General features: G+C 37.0%; 1 protein-coding gene and 1 non-coding gene across 2 annotated transcripts in view; one reads left to right on the top strand and one right to left on the bottom strand.

Annotated features, from left to right (window-relative positions):
- Positions 1–20,888, top strand: part of LOC134756102 (phospholipid scramblase 3-like) — a 455,878-nt gene that overhangs the window by 285,368 nt on the left and 149,622 nt on the right. The gene's annotated exons all lie outside the window — the stretch shown is intronic.
- Positions 13,503–13,574, bottom strand: Trnaq-cug (transfer RNA glutamine (anticodon CUG)). Its single transcript has one exon. It is a non-coding gene; the product is annotated as a tRNA-Gln (tRNA).

Genomic DNA, 20,888 nt, shown 5'->3' with positions numbered 1-20,888 from the left:
TTTTGTTGTCGATCATTGGAATTAATTTTTGTTTGAATTTTTTTTTTTTTTACTAGCCTATTATGGTGTCCCACTCGACTCCCGATATAGTGCCTCCTCCGGCCAGTTGTTGAGAAAGGTGTCTAGGTCGTCCCGCCATCTCCGTCTGGGCCTGCCGGGTCCGCGCCCCTCTTCTGCCATCCATTTGGTGGCTATGCTAGCCCATCTGTCTGGATGCATGCGGCAGACGTGACCGGCCCAGTCCCATTTGAGCCTAGCAGTCTTCTCACCGACGTCAGCAATGCGGGTTTTTGCGCGCAGCGTGGTGTTCCGGATACGATTATTAGTAGTAGTAGTAGTAAATCACTTTATTGTACAAAACAAAAATTGATAACATGAAATTCATATAAATTTAGGTACAAAGGCGAGCTTATCCCTATAAGGGATTTCTTCCAGCTAACCTTAGAGTAAATGAGTGGAAAATTCGAATTAGATAGATAGACAAACTTACAGAACGTACAATAATATTTAAAAAGGAAAACTACAATATTAAAGTCTACGAATAACTAAAATACATCAATTGCATTATGCAATAAAATAAATATGTACTAGCATACATAAATATTTTGTACTAAATAAATATATACATATATATATATATATATATAATATATAAATAATATATATATATTAGCACTCAACCAAATCACAGTTCGTGGGAAAGCCAAAGCTTTTTCAGATTAACTGAGTGATGCTACAGACCGGGACCGTTTGAGCGACAGGGGCAACTCGTTCCACAACTTCACCGCGCGCACTGTGAATGAATTTGCGTACGTTCGAGACTTATTCGAAGGGATAGCAAGCGTAAGATTAGCACTAGAACGTAAGCGGTGATCACTTCCTTCAGCCAGATAGTTAAATCTCTCGGTTAGGTAAGATGGGGAACAGGGGTTGAAGAGTATGTTGAAAAGCAACGACAGAACATGCACATCCCTGCGCTGGCGGATCGGTAACCACCCGAGCTGCTTACGAAAATTAGAAATGTGGTCGTATTTACGGAGGCCATACACATACCTGATACAGACATTTTGTAAGCGCTCAAGTTTATTCAGCAATTCCTCATTAAGATCCAAGAACGCAATGTCACCATAGTCTAGTAGAGGGAGCAAGAGAGAGCGGGCAAGAGTCAGTTTGGTACGAAGAGGGAGGAAATTCTGAAGTCGTCGAAGAGAGTGTAGGGAACCAAACATTTTTTTACTCACCTCAGCCACGTGGGGTTCCCAGGAAAGCGTCTGGTCCATGATGACACCCAAATTTCGGACAGTAGAGGAAAAGGAGATTTATCTTTAGGATTTATCTTTTGTTCTAATTAAAAATTAGTCAGAGCATTCCTGAGACCCTACACCCTATGTGGGATTTCAGGGTTTGTCCAATGGCTAAGGTCACCCTGTTTAAACTTAAAACTAGACACTACTAGGAATATATGTATTACTATAATTACTACTACTACTTTACTATCATTAGGTACTTTGACAAAGTTAATCACTGTTGTCTTACTATAGCCGCAAGTATGCACTTAAACAATAAGAGACTGAACATAAAATTGTGTCTATTTAACTATTATGGAACCCTTTTTTTTTGTTTTAGGGTTCCGTATCCAAATGGTAAAAACGGAACCCATTACTAAGACTTCTTTGTCCGTCTGTCTGTCTGTCTGTCTGTCACCAGGCTGTTTCTCATGAACTGTGATAGCTAGAGAGTTTAAATGTTCACAGATGATGTACTTCCGTTGCCACTGTAACAAACAAATACTAGAAACAAAATAAAATGAATATTTAAGTGGGGCTCCCATACAACAAACGTGTTTTTTTGCGTAACGGTACGGAACCACGGTTCATGAGATACAGCCTGGTGATAGACAGACAGACAGACAAAGACGGATAGTTGAGTCTTAGTAATAGGGTCCCGTTTTTACCCTTTGGGTACGGAACCCTAAAAACAAATGTCGCTCGTGTAGCTTCCTAACTTCGACACCTTACAGGACGAAACAAGTTAGGTAACTAGTCCAGGAATAGTTTGGCCTAATTTTGTTTGATTTGTTTAGAAACACGCGGCAAGCCAAGGACATAGGTGGTGTAGTTTTAAGCATTGGACAGTCGGTATTGGAAAGTCATACACATTTTTAAGGTTCCGTACCCCCGCGGGCTGCTCACCTTGTCGTGGTGGAGGGGCTTAGTAACCGTGGCTTAGTCACCCACGGTGAAGCGAAGAGGCAACCAGGGCCGGCCTGTTTGAGGCGCGGGCTGGCCCGAGGAGGACGCTCCAAGTGGGCTGGTTTAGCCCGCTTGTGATACGCCGAAGGTGGACCGTCGAGGAAGAGGAGTGTCGGTATTGAGGTAAGCCGTTCTCCCTATCCTCGGCGGCAGAGGTGGAATCGCGCGAGGAGTGATGGTATTTCGATGCGCCACTCTCCCTATCCCTTGCGAACTTGGCGGGGCCGTTCCGCTGTAGCGGCGTTGGTGGGGCTGCCGAGGAAGAGGAGAGTCGGTGTCACGATGTGCCGTTCTCCCTGTCCTCTGCAGCCGAGTTGTGGTTTTGCAGCAGAACCATAGACCTGATCTGTCGCCGAGCGCCGGGGAAATTTCTGGCGCCTGGCCTGGTGGTATAATCGCAAAACCTCCCTGGCAACGGGAATGCACTTATTTTTTAGCCACCGTGTATATATAAGTAGACGTCTCCTCGAAAATACGTGACCTGATAGTGATTAACCACTGATAACAGCGAAAAGACAAATATTATTAATGCACTAAATGAACATTATTTATAAATATTACTAATGCGTCTATGTTTAATGTGCTACCAGGAAATGACGGCGCCAGTGCATGGATAACAGTGACTTGTGTTAAATGACTTAATGAATTATAATCGTTGGAGTCAATAATTAGAAATAATTACCTATACCTAAATTACACCTTATAGTAACCTTTTTTTTTAATTATAAATTGATCGGCGATTGGCCCTAGTCACACCTGATGGAAAGTGAAGACAGGGCCTAAGATGGAGCTCACCGGTTCAGTAACAGCCTATTCACTCTGTGGAAGTGCTATAAACGTCACATTTTGTAGAAATTTATGAGCCAAAAATATCTGCTTGGAAAAACATTATTGCTATCAAGAAACCCGATTAAGAAAGCTTTTTATTACTTATGTTTTCACAAAGAAAGCTTTGAAAAATACTTTTGCAAAATAAACTAGGTACGCTAACAAACCACGTGTAAAATAATTAGGTAAAATAATACACGTGTAAACAAAACCTCTTTACTGTTCTAATTTATTTTTCTTTCCCAAAATGTTTCTTTGTCGCCTAAAAAAGAAAATATGTCTCAGCATAGTTAATAGTATGGATGGTATAGAAAGGATGCCAATCTCTTATGACAGAATTGTTGCAAAAGTGACCGCTTTCAGCTTTAAATAATAGTTCCTAATCTCTCCGGTGGCGCTAGTTAGGCTCTGGGACATGAGTATAACATGAACCATATAAGGCAACAAATAACCCGACCAAATTACGTAGGTTGTTTTTGGTAGTATTTCGGTGTATAGTGGCGCCGCCTAATTACTGTTTTTTGATGAACACTTTTCATACATAGAGATTTGGCTCCTTTATATAGTCTCCATGGTTAATAGCTAATGTCTGACAGAAAAAAACACAATCAATAATATAAAACGTATGCTTTCGTATTTTAAATGTCAATAATGAATTAATGATCTTTGGTAAAACCAGATTGAGGCAGTTTCCATTTGTAATAAAATAAATGTTGGTCTTCGATAAAATCAGATTTATGAGTCAAACACATTGCACAAAGAGGTCACCTTTAAGGATGACTCACGTTAGACCGGGCCGTGTCCGGGCCGGAGCTTCCGGCGCTTACTTTTCTATGACATGACAGGTGATCACGTGATGCTTTCCATAGAAAACGAAGCGCCGGAAGCTCCGGCCCGGACACGGCCCGGTCTAACGTGAGTCATCCTTTATGGACAATACGTGGACAATACATCGAAATTTAACGACCCAGGTACAGTTTCAAGTACTGAAAAAAATAATATCCCGCCTGTTAGGGTGCCGCGTAAAAATTAGCTTTGGATTTTCATAACGTAACTTTGCGATGTCTTCAAAAAAGACGCGAACGAATTTCAAACCATAACAATTCGATTGCAAAGAATTCGTGGCCTCTTTGTATTTTGTAATAGTAACAAATTAATAGTATGTTGTATGGATTTTATTTATTATTAAATCTCTCCACATTATTCATATAAGTATAGGTAATATTGTTTTTACTAGGCGATACGATACGTACGTATAACTAATAAATAACCGGAAGTAAACAAACTAGCATCTAATTTCCTGTTCAAAAAAAACATGAATCATAGGGGAAAGTCTCCGTCATTTTATCACTACATATATTCTTTGTATATATTATTTATCTATAATAATTTGCCTCAAGCATTCGATCTTACACTATACAGCTATAAAAATAAGGACTAAAATACTTTAAGTAGCGATAAAATCGTGAAAAGCTAATTTTCTTTTAATTTCTGTGTAACCAAAGCAAAGTGTCAACGAGATGTGGGAAAGCGCGCTCACGCCGATCCCACGCTGCCACGTGCCAAAACTTACTAGATCTAAAACATCATAAACGCCATGAACACTCCATACATTTATGCCCTAAGTTAATTTGTCGAGTACGCATCCAACCCCCTTAAAAAATACACTTTAACAACCAAATGTAGACCTAAAAATTTAAGGGCTAAGGTGTTATTTGCAATAGCGTAGCGCATGGTAAGCGATTATGAATTTTAAAAGAATAAAATAAGATTGAAATTGCAGTAAATTGTAATTGAGTGTAAATTTTATGCATTTGAGGGATCGTTCCGAATGCAATGATTGAGAAGTCATTGAATATAATACACCCCTACAATTGTTTTTTCTTTTTGAATTAAATTTTGAACCATAATGCGTTTAGTTAAAGTAGATTTTTCAATAACAGCTATTTTTAATGTATCTTATATACCTATGAAATTATTAAGTGAAATATTCAGGAACCTAAATTACCGAGTACTTGGAAAGTAATATTTTTAAGGATACTTAAATGATAATAACAACTTTATGGGCTACTATTATGAATAATAAGCTGTTTTATTTATTACAATAACACACTTTAGCTGTATTTATTTTGTTAAATGACTGTAAGAAATTCATACTGAAACGGGTCACTCACGTATTTTAAGTCGAAAACGCTCGACATGTTTCACTCCGTACCGAATATCCGTTAATATGTCTGTCTCTCAAGGAAGTTTTGTTATTAAAATTCATACTGATTGCTGTAAAAGTAAATTATAGTCAGACTAATAAATAATACTTAAACGCACCACGCACAAGCTAATTTGATCAGAATTTTAGCATCGGAATATTTGGTCACCGAAAAATATATATATTCCGTAATCATAAAAATATTTACCATCAAAGTCGATACAGAGCAGAGTAAGCTTGGTCCGGTTTTTTCAATAAAAATATAAGAGTAACGTTTATTGATTAAAAGTGAAAGTTATAAGATCTAGTTAGTTATTATCTTTATTTCTAAATTTATATTCCTTCTGAATATCTAATAGACTAGACTTAAATGTAATAAATTTACTGAATGATTTATCGTTATGGATCAACACACCATCTAAATTTAAATCTGTAAATAAGAAATTAGTATCATTCATTCATTCACACTACATTTAACTAAGTACTTAATCATAATTTAATTTGTATTAAATTATATAATCTGTGGTATAATTATTAAAACTATGTACCTACTTAATTCTGCTTGTTTGGTTTCATTAATGCGTAGGTACTTTGCCCTAGGGGCGAAGTAAAAAATAAATAATCTGCTAAATAAACTAGAAATAAAACCAAATTTAACGAAGTGGCCGGCGCTTTGTATTTACATAATGTTGGGTCGGTGGCCGAGGTCAAATTATATTTAAAGTAGGATTAATATTTCATATCGTGAATACTGTTACTTTACATAGTAAATACCACACGTTTGTTGTATTTTTAATTAATTGGGCACATGTACTTAAATTCAAATGAAGTACCTACAAATGTTAATTAAAACAGCCGGCAGCCATAAGATTAACATAATTCGACGTGTAATAAAATAAAAGCTATTTAAAGTGTTTGGCTTTAAGGCGACGAGCGAAACGAAGTGAAAGTCGCACGTGAGATGCGCGCCAATCACCAAGAGCCTGTCAAGGTCGTGTCAAAACCAGTTCAAAACCATAACGAATTGTTAAATTAGAATCGTCCTCGTCTCATTGTTACACGATATCAGCCGGGCTAGCACATGATTGGCGCGAGAGTATCTCGCCGCGACATAAACTACCCGTCCCACTGTAATAGACGCAATTTGTTAGAGACTGAAACTTCTGTACATATCAGTACCGTAAGGTCGGGGTACATTAGCCCTTACGGTTACTTTGTCCACACATGAAAATCCATTTATGGAATTAATAAATTCTTAAAAACGACACTAAACGCTTATACAAAAACAGATTAATAACATAATGTCGTTTTTAAGAATGTATCAATTCAATAAAATAGGTTTTCATGGGTGTGCAAAGTAACCTTGGAGGGCTAAAGTACCCCGACCTTACGGCACTACTATTTATTCTGTGACGACATGACGACAGTATGGCATACAATCTAAATAACAATTCCAACATTGCGAAATTTCCAAAAAAACAAAAACAATATGAACAAGTAAGAAATTACAGACAATAAGCACAAATTTCCACAAAGCTCCAACTCAATTGAGAAGTTCGGGACTTCGAGAAACTTCGCTCAAACATTCTCAACTCCTAAAAGGCGAAGCCTAGACGTACAATAAATACTGTGATGTACTTATATTTATCAAATATCAGTAAACCACAGTATTTATCAGTCACAGTCACATACACACACACAATCACTCATAACACACACACACATACACACACACGTTATGCAAGCCATATCTAGTTTGTATAAAATACTTTTACAGTACATATGGTGCTACTTTTCTGCACTAGTGCGTAAATTAGCACATTTCGTAACTATGTCAAAAATTTTAACTGCCATATGTACTGTAAAACGTTGTACGATACACGTGCGAATAGGTAATTCGCAACTCGTGTCGATTTAAAACACTCCCTTCGGTCGTGTTTTAATTTATCGCCACTCGTTTCGAATTTCCTCTTTTTCGCACTTGTATCGTAAATAACTATTTTACTCCCTTCTTTTTTTTGTATTCCCTTGTTTCCACTTAGTAACTGCATGTTAGTTGTACTTTTGAGGACATCTGTTATTGGCTATGTTTTCTGTTCACTATGCTATGTATTACTTTTTGTATTGCTGTTGATGCCCCAAATAAATAAAATGTGATATTTATTGACCGTCTAGTCTAGTATATTGGCGGATGACAATATTTATCACATACTCGTAAATCTAGATTTCTGGATTGCGGATCGCAGTTTGTGATAAATATTGACACGTAGTACAGTAAATACTGCGAAATGTCAGTACGCATCGCGACAGCAATGGAGACTGCCGGTTAGTACATTACGATAGATAAAAGATTAGTACATTACGATTTTATATACGATACAAATGCGAAAAATAGGAAATTCGAAACGAGTGGCGATAAATTAAAACACGACCGAAGGTAGTGGTTTAAATCGAAACGAGTTGCGAATTACCTATTCGCACGTGTATCGTACGTTTTACAGTATATGGCCCTTTAAATTTTCGTCATAGTTGCGTAAAGTGCTAATTATCGCACTAGTGCAGTAAAGTAGCATCATATGCACTGTAATAGTTATTTACGATACAAGTGCGGAAAAGAGGAAATTCGAAACGAGTGGCGATAAATTAAAACACGACCGCAGGGAGTGTTTTAAATCGACACGAGTTGCGAATTACGTATTCGCACGTGTATCGTACAACGTTTTACAGTACATATGGCCCTTTAAACTTTCGACATATGCACGTAAAGTGCTCTTTTACGCACTAGTGCGAGAAAGTACCACCATATGTACTGTAAAGATAGTTACAGTACTGACGTGATAAATATTACACGTGTAGCCTTGCCATTACATTACGTAACGTAAATAGAACGTGATCTATCATCATTTAACATATTTATGTATCAAAATATTTATTGTACGTCGAGCGTCTAAGCCTTCGCCTAATATAGTCCGCAATTTTAACCCAATTCGATGTTTATGAAGCAAATTTTCTCTTACATACCTACAGTTTACAGTAACATTAGGTTTTTAAAGCAATAACAAGTAATTACAAAGGATTAAAATAGTTCAAAGAACTGTCAATCTTACTTTCCAAAGGACAGATTATGAAGTAAGCACAATGCCTAAAAGCAATTACCTACATATTTTTGCCTACTCATATTATCAAAACCAACCTTCGCATTATCGTATCTCACTCAAAACTACAAATAAATATAAACCTTATCCTAAAATCTTAAAGTTCAAATTCAAATAACGAATAATGCGGAATAAGAGTTTTCAAAAGCTCCTTACTTTATAATAAACATGTAAGCGTGCCTGTCGCGTGTGTGCCACGTGCCTTTACAAAGCTTTTTGTTAAAGAAAAAGCGGCCTTATGTCGCAGGTATAAAGAATCACGCAGTTTGATTGGTTTTTATTATGTGTTTAAATTACATGCACGCGTTTGGGTTTATTTTTCATATATGTAAAGAAACAGCTTTCATAGTTAAAGATAGGGGAGTAAATAGGTGAATTTGTTATGTCTATGTATATAGGTGTTATGTCTATTTAATTAGAAAAAGAGATCGTAATCTTTATTGCGCATATGTTGATGATGCTCTCCTGACCGATTTCGGCCACAGCGACTGTGTGCTCTGGAGAAGGCAATTTTTAAAGCCACGTATCCACTAGAGGCAGCCTCGGGTCGAGGCCGCGCAACGCAAGTGAAGACGCTGCCTCAACCTACTTAGAATCAAAAAAAGAATTTTCAAAATCGGTCCAGAAATGACGGAGTTATGGAGTAACAAACATTTAAAAAAAAAACAACCGAATTGAGAACCTTTGAAATCTTGAAGTGGTTAATAAACTACGCTTACCACAAGGATTTTAGTACATTAACCCGCCTGTTGCAATCTCCTTCGCACGCGCATAATTATATTGCTAACACGCTCACACAGTGATGTTGACAGCCAGGATCATGGGCGGGACAGCGATATATATAATATACGAGTGCAATAGAGATAGCAACAGGCGGGTCAGTGTACGAAATACCGTATGGTAAGCGTATTTTCTGTCGTAAACAACAAATGCGATTACCTATAACCTCCTAAGTCCTACGGTACCAAATTTTGTACAGAATATAAGTCACCCTTCAGTCCCAGCATCAAGTAAATTACTATAGTAATATAGTACCGAAATATGTACTATAGTACATATTTCGGTACAAAATCGTTAGATGCCCCCCGCTTTCAAACGAACTTGCAAAGTTGCAAGGTACGGTAAACACCAATGACAATCCGAGTAGGCTGAAAAGGTGGCAAATACTTCGGCTAGACCAGAGGCACTAGAAGATAAATTCTATTCTATCCTCCTAAGTCCTGCGGTACCAAATTTTGTACATAATAAAAGTCACCCTTCAGTCCCAGCGTTAAGTAAATTACTATAATATTTTTTTTTTTTTTTTAATTTATTGAATAAGGAAGCAAATTACAGTTTTTTAGATCATTACAAGACCCATCGTAGGCAAAACCTTATGGAGGTTTGTGTGCCGATGGGGAGTTCGAGAATAACATAAAGAAAAACAATATTATATCCTATATCTTATCATAAATATGATTCTTAGTATACATAGCTTGTGTCGTTAGTTTTTAATAAGTGCATTTTAACGACATTTTTTATATGTTTACCATTTAAATATTTAGCACAAACAACTTCTGGCAGATCATTCAATATTTTAGGTAATATATATGTGTACAGCCTAGTGCCATATATGTTGTTATATTTGGGTATACAATATTTGTTTTGGTTCTGTAGACATCTTAGTTTTGTACATCTTTTGTGTTCTTTTAGTTTAGTAACATGGTGATATTCTTCTGTTAGTATGGCTAGTTTACACATATTTTGAACGATAAACACCGATGTACAAAATGTTTAGATGCCTCCCGCTTTCAAATTTTAATGCTCGCGCAGAGTATTCTGACAGTCCATAGAGTTGTAAATAGTCTGTTCAGGACTGACAGCAAATATTTATTATGTGCAAAAAAATGAACAAGAGGCCTCTAGGACTATGACTTTAAAAAAAGCTGGGACTTAGGAGGGTAAGGAATGTCTTCCATGAAACCTTTGAGTAGATGACTTGGAAACTAATATGACCTAGAATCCTGAATATCAAAGCGCGTCTCAGTTTAAACTTTGTCAAACATGAACAAGTACTTGTCAACTCATCTCGAAGGAGAACTTAAACATGAAACTAATATCAAGTTTCTGACCGCACGGCCGTATTGCCATCGCTATCCGAACATCTGTCGAATGATCACCCTATTCTACCATGGTGATAGGAGCGACAATTATCGACATCACTATTACTGACGTCAAAAGCTTCCATAAGCTACGGTAACCGCTTACCATCGGACGGGCGGTGTGCTTGTTTGCCACCAACATTTTAATAATAAAAATCATAATCATGATCATTTAATTTATTTTTATTTTAAAAAACTTCATTATATCGCCAAGGTACTTATTTTGCGAAGTTAATGACAATTAGCACAAGAAACACGACAATTGTCACGAAATTCCGACACAGCACTATTTCCTGTCAAGAATTACCGAAAATTCTGTTAATTCTTGTGACAATTGTCATCATCATCGTCATAAACTTACCTTTTTTGTCGATATAATAACGTTTTTTCAAATAATACAATGATGGTGGCAAACAGGAATACGGACCGCCCGATGGTAAGCGGTAACCGTAGCCCATGGAGGCCTGTGACGTCAGCAACAGTGATATCGACAATTGTCACACCTGTCACCGTGGTGAAATAGGGGCCTGTCCGGTTGGGGCTCGAGATTGTGGACTACATTGCTCCACTGGCCATGCAATAAGCCACATTCGATTTTCGATAGATTACCGACTATAGGCGACTAAGTATGTGCAATGAATTCAATCGATCAAATGCAGCAATATACTGAAAATCGCATTCGATTTGTTGCAAAGTCTATTGGCTTTGTGCGAAGTTGGTGGTGGTTGAAATACAAGCGCCGTCAACGCACGACGTGGTGACAATTTATGAACTTTCGTAGGACATCTTCAGACTATTTGGCAGCTGCCAACTGACAAATAAAGGATGACTCACGCTAGACCGGGCCGGGGCCGGGCCGGAGCTGCCGGCGCTTCGTTTTCTATGGAAAGCGCCACGTGATCTCCGATCAGCCGTCTTAGAAAATGACATGTCGGACATCTCGGCCCGGGCCCGGCCCGGTCTAGCGTGAGTCATCCTTAAGTTATTGTTGTAATCATAACCAAACGATGCTATACAAATATTGAATATATGTATGTTCAAACTAGAACAATTGACGAGAATGACAAGAAACATACAATTTTCTATTTCCCGGTGTTCATTCCTTTGGCGTTTGAAATAGGGTAATATATAATTATTATCTTACAGAGAATTATAATTTTCTATGCTTAATGCCTGTGTTTTGATGTAAAATATCTTCGGTCTATAGTCTATAAATCTTCCATTAATTATGCCAATAATTCCATATATTTTTTTCAGAATTCCTGCGCTGCAAGACTGTTTGTTCCTATAGTATATATAAGTTTAGGCAGATCAAATTAATTTATTATTAACTAGTCTAACTAGTAGTCTAGTTTAACTAGTCTAAGTCTAAGTTTCTACGGTAGTGAAACGTGGGCTACGAAGCAAATACATGAGCAAAAACTACACACTACTGAAATGCGTATGCTTCGTTGGGCAGGAGGAGTTACCCTTAAATAGTCAGAAATGAATATATCCGGGGCACCTTCAAGGTGGCACCAGTTACCGAGAAGATAAAGGAATCCAGACAGGTGGTTCGGACATGTGATGCGTAGACCCGAAAACCACGTTGTGAAAAAGTGCCTTTCCATGCCTGCAGCAAAGGGAGGAAGGGGCAGGCCAGTAACTACCTGGCTGACGAATGTCTGGAGAGACATGAAGGAGTTGGGCCTGTCCAGTGACGACGCATATCAGAGAACAAAGTGGCACCTCAAGATTAGGAAAGCCGACCCCGCGTAACGGGATAAGGCGAGGACAAAGAATTAGAAAACTAGTTTAAGACTTCCCTTCGACAGCGAATAAAATTATGACATAGGTTATTGAAAATTAATACCTTAAGGCAGTTACAAGAAATAAACTTCAGAAACTAAATTGAATAATTAATATGATATTAATAGCTTTTGAGGAGGAAGCCAATTAAAATTAAACTTTAAGAAACTCTTTGATTGTTCATGAAGCCGTGAAAGTTTTAGTATCCATGGAAAAGTAATTCAAATTCCAATTCAAATAATTTATTTCAGAATAAAAATTCCATATACAATTACATAATTAATTTAAGCCATTTCTTATAAATTCGGTGGATAAATTATATATCCTAAATCCTAATGTTATGTTAGCTTTCAAATTAATTTACCTACTTTTCGTTTTCGCGATTTTATGTAGATATACTAAATTGTTTTGATCTTGGTATAAATAGTATAAATAAACGATGTTTACAGTTACCATCACAATAGGTAAGTATCAGAATCCAAAATGTGTTTTAGGGTTCCGTACCCAAAGGGTAAAAACGGGATCCTATTACTAAGACTCCGCTGTCCGTCCGTCTATCACCAGGCTGTAGGTATCTCATGAACCGTGATAGGTAGACAGTTGAAATTTTCACAGATGATGTATATCTGTTGCCGCTATAACAACAAATACTAAAAACATAATAAAATAAATATTTAAGTGGGGCTCCCATACAACAAAAGTATTTTTTTTCCGTTTTTTGCGTATTTTTATGTGCCTATGGTACGTAACCCTTCGTGAGCGAGTCCGACTCGCATTTGACCGGTTTTTTTACTATAAATAAATAAATACATATTATAGGACATTTTTACACAGATTGACTAAGTCCCACAGTAACCTCAAGAAGGCTTGTGTTGCGGGTATTCAGACAACGATATATATAATATACAACTACATAGAAAACACCCTAGACTCAGGAACAAATATCTGTGCTCATCACACAAATAGATGCCCTTACCGGGATTCGAACCCAGGAACTAAGGACCATAGGCTTCACAGGCACGGTCACTACCCACTAGGCCAGACCAGTCGTCAAAACCTTAAAGGAAAAACGAAAACCTACGAAAAACCTCCCTACTATAAGGTGAAAAAAACCAAACCCAAAAGACATTTAAGGTCCCACCGAGACTTGAACTCAGATCGCTGGATTCAGAGTCCAGAGTGCTAACCATTACACCATAGGACCGGTGCAGTAGGGGGTGAATCGAAGGGATGCATGCCACCGGCTGCAACTGTGGATGTATACAGTGTAGGTGGGTTCTAGGAATCGGGTTTAATGGAATGGGTGAACGTAAAGCGAAGTTTAGACTAGCAAAGAACTTGCATGCAATTTTCATTACATTGCGGTATCTGATAAACATTTTGAATGCAGTTTGCCTTAGTAGTCGGCAATGTGACGTAAATTGCATGCAAGTTCTTGGTAGTCTAAACCTCGCTTAAGGCTGGGTATAGAATGGCGATCATACAAACTGGAAGTATTAATCTAATGTATCGGGCCAATTCGAACAATGATCTAGATATCAACTAGATATAAAACAGAAACGATAACGAGATATTTAAGAAAGTCATATCAAATTTGACATTTCCGCGATTCTGAATGTCCCCTTGATTTGCTTAATATATTACTTAGACATACAATGGATATCTAATGGATATCCCAAAACGTCACAATAATTGTAGCGTGAAATGACAATTGGTTTCTCGAATCGAACTGCAAAAGATAACTAGTTGAGAACTAAACTATAACGTATCTATTAGATCTCGTATTGTTCTCGTATCTAGTAATTATCACGTTCTTCGAATTGACCGGGATGCGTCATGCTCACAAGGTACGCACACCATATTACAGCTTGTTCTGTGTATTTTCAGTTGTATGCCTCCTTGCCTAGGTTTTCTGAAGATACTTAAGAAAGGGGTTATTCAAAGATATAGTCTGTCAAGCTATTTCCGTCAGTAGAAAAAAACCGGCAAATTTTTTGGCGCGAAGAACCGACCGATAGAAAATTTGAATTTCGCGCCTTTTTCTACTGACTAAGGTACGAGGTAATGTAATGACATGCTTAACAATGACTACTACTTCTTTCTCTGTCTCTCTTATCCCTAAATAGGCTCCAAAGGCCGGAGCCAAACTAACAAACATTAACCTATCGACAAATCCCAATTGAAGAGTAAGTATACATATCGGGATGATAGAATGCGACAGAAAACGATTGCCACTTATCGGATTGGAAGTTTATATGAAGACAGTGTCGCCTCCGCTTAAAAAAAAGCTATATCAATGCTATCACATGAAACTTGTATCTATGTATATGAAGACAAGTATATTTCTTGTTTTTCTTTGAAAAGTAAAACTAAGCTTTCCTGAGCTTTCAGCGACGTTATACAATCAGTAATGATGAATATTACCTACTAGTAACCTCAGTATCAATACAAATAATAAAAATCTCATATCAAATATTTATTTTTTATCAGCGACTCCCTTATCGGATTGGCGGTCTATTTAGTCTATCTTCACTAATGAAATAAAACTATGAAACTATGTTTTTTTTTTATCGCGTATAAATATATATCTTTACTTGAAAATAATGGTAGTGTATAACTAGCCTTATGAACCGTTTTTGCATGTACAACCAGCCTTAAAGTTTGTAGTCTATGATTGTTCATTATTTTAGTATGTGGGTTATTTTGCACTTTGTAATTTTTCCTCAGTCACCCGTTGACCACGAACGCTGTAAAGGGTTCGAAACGTCGGGATATATTATAAATTCAATATACGCGATATAATCCGTTTTCATAGTTTTATTTCATGAGTAACTATCGCGGTAACCGAAGACAATATTTTCTATCTTCACTCTTCACTGTGTGTCTTTATAGTCTTTGTGTATTTATAGTTTGTCAAAGGACTGTCTCATTTCAAACATAGACAGAGAAAATCATACTATCTTTATCTTACACTAGTTACTAGCACCCAAAAGCAACGGATGAGTATAGTTTTTTTTGTGTTTCAGAATCAGAATCAGAATAGCCATTTATTAAATTGACACATGGTTAGGTACATTGTTTCAGTATTTATATTTATTGGTTATTAGTTTTTGTTCTTATTTACTGACAATTTGGTTTGACCAAGTATATATGAAACTCCTATCGACGGTATATATGAATGAAACTTCTCTCTCTCTTTCTTACTCTTGCAGGCTCCCTAATTGGATTGGCAGTCTATTTAATCTGTCTTTACTGTTCATATGAAACTCTTATCGACATTTTATATGAATGAAGACAGTGTAGCCTCCGCTTAATCTAGCGTTCCAGGTATCGAATAGGTAGTCTATTAACTCTCAAGTCAATTTAATTGTTTGCTGGCTGAAGTGATCGCCTATTGTCCATATCTGTTTTGTGGCTAGCTTTAAGTTTTTAGGTTACAGTTTTAATTCAAATTTATTTATTTTTTGAAAAAAAAAATTGTAAGCTTTCTTTCTATGTATTTTTTTTATATATACTTAATTCATTGTGCATTTTATATTTCATTATTGTTTTTATTTTTTTCTCTTTTATTGTTTAGTATGTATTAGATTTTTTTATTTTTTTTTGTTTGTGGTGGTTACTTACTTACTTTTTTTTGTCTGTGTTTTTTGTTAGTGTCGTTGGCGTATGTGTCGCCACCAACTCATAGTTTTAAGTCAGGTCCCCACTGAAAACCAGCGCCGCGGATTACCGCGGCATTATGCTGAGTGGGGTCCTATTTTAGCGTCCAATGTTTTTTGTCTGTATGTTTCCTTTTTTTTTCATATATGTAATCTGTTGTGGCGTTAAATAAATGTATTTTCTTTCTTTTCTTTCTTTCTTTCTTTCAACTCAAAACATTGACCGGTAAGCTTTCACATAGAGCTTTAACGCTGTCGATTCTTTGATGATTTTTGTTATTTAATTTATTCAAGGACCAGAACTAAATCCATATCATTAAGCATCAGGAAAACGTTGTCCAATAATCTACTTACTCGTTATTTAGTTTTTATATTTAGCTTAGTTTGATAAATAATAGTTATTTGTTATACAAGGGTGCAAAGTTGTATTTTACCCGCGAGTGTGGAATTGAAACATGAGCAAGCGAAAGGATTCTATAGTTGAACCACGAGCGAAGCGAGTGGTTCTAAAATAGAATCCTGAGCGTAGCGAGTGTTTCAACACACGAGAAGTAAAATACATTTGCACCCGTGTGTAACACAAAACTTTTCCCCTCACTATAGCGAGGAAAGTGCAACATCCACAGGCGTTAGATCATCTTCATCACTGGAATTACTATTTTTTTTACGATATTATAACAGAAAACACTAGAAATTCTGATTTTTACGTGAGTCGGTGAGAAGAACAGTAAAATTTTTGTTGACAATGTTGACATTTCTGTTCTGACGTATGAAATGTCAACGATGCGTTTTGAAATTGCATCGACTCAACTTGTGCGTTCAGAATTATATTTAACATCATTATAAAAAATCTAACGTTTCTTATGGAATTTTAAGGTTTATGACTTAAAATTATTAAATAAAGCTAAATTTGGTATTTTTTATTAGATTCTCAAACCATTTATTTAATGATAATTAATATCGAACGAACCATTATTATGAGCGTTTTACGTTTTGTTACCTGTCAAGCTACTTAAACACGCTCCATCCAAGGTCAAATTACTTTCCCCACTAGTGGATAAAATGCGTTTTTCCCCGCTTGTTTTAAAGGATAATAGACGGCTTTCCGAGCTAGTGAGGGGAAAAGTATTTTTTATCGTTTGATAAAATCTACTCGCCTCAAAAGTATTCGTTTCATGCAATATATATTATGTTTCAAAATATTTATAAAGTTTTAACTTAAATAATATTATTCAAGTTTTTTCCGACTGGAATGACTTCGAGCGGTATTTAGGTTTTTGTGGTTATGATACGATCGCGTGCACTTCGTGGTGCGCGCGAAAATCGCGAAATGCACGAGTCGTATCATAACAATAGCAAAACACAAACTGTAAAATCTAATATCTAATATCACTCTAGGTATATAGAAGTTTGAATTCAATTTAAAATTACCAGGTCACCTCTACAATTTCTCGATTCTAGCATGAATAGCGTATGCATTTATCTGTGTATTCACTATTCACGTGAATTCCGTCGAAAGGTCAGCGAGTTTTAATTGCATGCCCGTACACCGAGTGTCTATAAAGCGGGATTTATTTACATTACGAAATTTGTGTCATGCATGTTGAAATCAATTTTATGAAAGTTGTTTCGATAAATGCGAAAGTAATTTCGTGAAATACGAGTATATTAGTGTCGTGAGATTTACGAGTACAGCATCTCAGTGACCATGACCCCATCAGCATCGAAGCTCCACGTCCGCACAGCGCAGGCACTTTCGCGACACTAGTTTTTCACGTCGCATTTTCACTACGAATAATAATAATAATAACCCCGCGGGGGCAGCTTGTGGCGAGCTGACGGTGAGTGGCGACACCGCGGACCCCTATTCCAGAGGGCCCTGTCATCTGGCCCTCACCTCTGTGCTTACCTTGACTGGCCGGCCAGAGTGGAGTCTGGAGTCGCGAGAGCGGGACCTATGCTCCAGGTTGGTAGTGTAAAATGTCATAACGCCGGCGACCTGCTTGACGGATTACCGGGATCTGGCTACCGCAGACTCACCTCTCGACAACCTCACAGCCGCTCTGAAGTGTTGCTCTATTGTCGCACTGTGCGTGCGGCCGTTGTAGGGCCCACTAAATGAGTTGGCGAGTCACCACCTGTCTTACACAATTTTGAGACTGATTGTCACGGCAGGTGTCCGATAGTCTCCTCCCATAGCCCATTATCCAGTCCATCCAACTTGGATATCAATAGCCTATGACCTTAGATTCCATCGCAGCACAAAAGTGCTGCACTGCAATAGTCTTTGCACCTGGCGAAAACCATCTCCGGATGTATCATATTGTGCGCTCGGGGATGGTATCTGCCACGTGTATCCCTCAATCCCTTGCTTTTAGATTAATTTGTCTTAAAGTTGCATGACACACTAATTTCACAAAAAAATCGCGCGGGGCACGTAATTGATTTGATTTCATGAAATTAATGCATACATTTCGAAAATATTAAGGGGCCTACTGATTATCAGTCCGCCGGACGATATTTAGAACAAAAATTTCTGAACAACTGACAGGCCGATATCGTTTAAAACTGTTGGTAAAAATAATGTCACGAAATTCACACAGAATATATTGACATTAAAACTGAGAAGTCGATTCAAATACCTTCTTGGCAAATTAAAAACAAACGAGATGTAGAAGCGGCCGAGGGTGTAAAATTATGTATGTATCCTGTAAGATATATTGCCAAGAAAAGGATTAACAATAAAATTAAGCCCCGTTAGACGATTCAATAACCTGCATGAGATTTTACTGACTACAGAGTACAATGAATTTAGTCGATCGACTAAATACCGCATTGTAAAGAAAATCGCATGCAATACTGTTATTTTAAATGTCAAACTTGTATGAAATTGTGACGTATAAATAACGCAAAATTTCTGCATACTTTTCGTGGTCTAACTAGAGTCGTACCAAGGACCATGCTAACTACATGGCATTTGCAATGACAAAGTTTAAAATCAGAATACGTCTGAGTTTTTCTTTTAAAATCTTTACCCAGCTCTTAATGAACCTAGAGGTCAACGACTGTTACAAGTTATAATTCAGGTACAACGACCTATCAAAACTCAGATCCAATTAATATCTATTACAAAAGCCACGGGATAACAAACAGTCTCAAAAGTACAATATAAATCAACTTCATTCACCAAAATTGTCTTAAATCAGTGTTCTTCAAACTGCGGGTCGCGACCTCCTGCTTTTAACCCTTTGGACGCCACGCTCATGCTCATGCGGCGTGTTGTCGCGAAACTTGGCGAAATGCACAATGGTTGACATTGGGCTGTTGCCGCATGCGTCTTTGGCGGTCAAGGGGTTAATAAAAAAACCGGCCCAGTGCAGACCACGTACAGTGAAGGGTTCCGTACCTTTATACCAAAAAAGCCATACAGTCAAAGGCGTCTCTTCGCGTCACTTCCGTCTTTTAATAAGAAGTTTAATTGAAAAAAAAAAACATTAATGACTCAACCGAGCATGTTCGAACGAATTTTGGTGTAATATTTAATAGCTATATATACTCTATTTTTCTCGTGCAAAATGGCGAGCTTTGAAATTTCGCAGCGATTAAGTATTTTCAGAAGTGTTCAATTGAGTCTGTTTTCTTATTCCGTAGACTAAAATGACGTTTCATGTGTAAGACATGACATTTCTTAGTACCACATGAAATGTCATTTTAGTCTACGGAATAAAAAAACAGAATAGGTAATAAAAAAAAGTGATTTTAATTATAAAGCTTAAAATTTTTCAATTTTCGGGTTAAAGAATTTTTATTTTCTCAAAAAGAAATTTACATTTTCACTTATATGAGAAACATATTTCTATAAAATTTGATTAATAGGTACATAATATTCATATTATATATAGTAGATAAAGTATGTACATTTTACAAAATTTTATGTTTGCTTCAACTTTGGTTAAATGACCTTAAAAACACAATACACTTCATCAGGGGCTTGCTAATTTTTTTATGCAAAGTGCGGTCGCGTCGCGAAAATTTATAGATAATTAAGATAATATCTGCCTTAAACGTCCTACCAGGTTAACTACTTTTATATTGTACAGGTACAATGACCTAACGAAACTCAGATCCATTATATTTATTACAAAACACGGGATAAATAAGTCAAAAGTACTGTACAGTAAATCCATTTCTATTATCTAGTGTGCGTCTTTAGATTAATGAATAAAGTGTTTTATGAAGATCTGTAGGGCTAAGATGGTCGGTTTTTTATCATTTGTCATCATGTTTGTCACGTTCTAACAAGTATTTAAGTGCGAAAGTGATGCATGACAATTTGTTCTTAGAGGAAAACTTAAGTTATTGTCCATCAAACTATCCTCTGATAGTTCAGCTCAAAAACATCGAAATGCCGGGACGTGCCCCTAGCTGGCCGTGTGTTCCAAGTTGAATGTAAAAACTTTACTTCGCTTCGCTCGCTCGGTCGATTAGGTAGTCAGTAAAACTTTTAGCTTAGCACCCCGCATACATATTATCATAATACATAATTACATACTAGATCAATGTGGGTCAATTCTTCATTTCTTCTTATTGAAATTTTTTTGATCAGCGCTAGCAGAATAGTAGAAGTGTATGTATTTTGATATATAGGTAAAAAAAAACCGGCCAAGTGCGAGTCGGACTCGCGCACCGAGGGTTCCGTGCTTTTTAGTATTTGTTGTTATACGGCAACAGAAATACATCAGCTGTGAAAATTTTAACTGTCTAGTTATCAAGGTTCATGAGATACAGCCTGGTGACAGACAGACAGACGGACAGCGGAGTCTTAGTAATAGGGTTCCGTTTTTACCCTGTCGGGTACG

The sequence above is a fragment of the Cydia strobilella genome, chromosome 3 (genome assembly GCF_947568885.1).
Source record: "Cydia strobilella chromosome 3, ilCydStro3.1, whole genome shotgun sequence".
In the NCBI taxonomy this organism is placed as follows: Eukaryota; Metazoa; Arthropoda; class Insecta; order Lepidoptera; family Tortricidae; genus Cydia; species Cydia strobilella.
The sequence above is the reverse complement of the archived record's forward strand: the minus strand, read 5'-3'. Positions and strand labels throughout refer to the sequence as shown.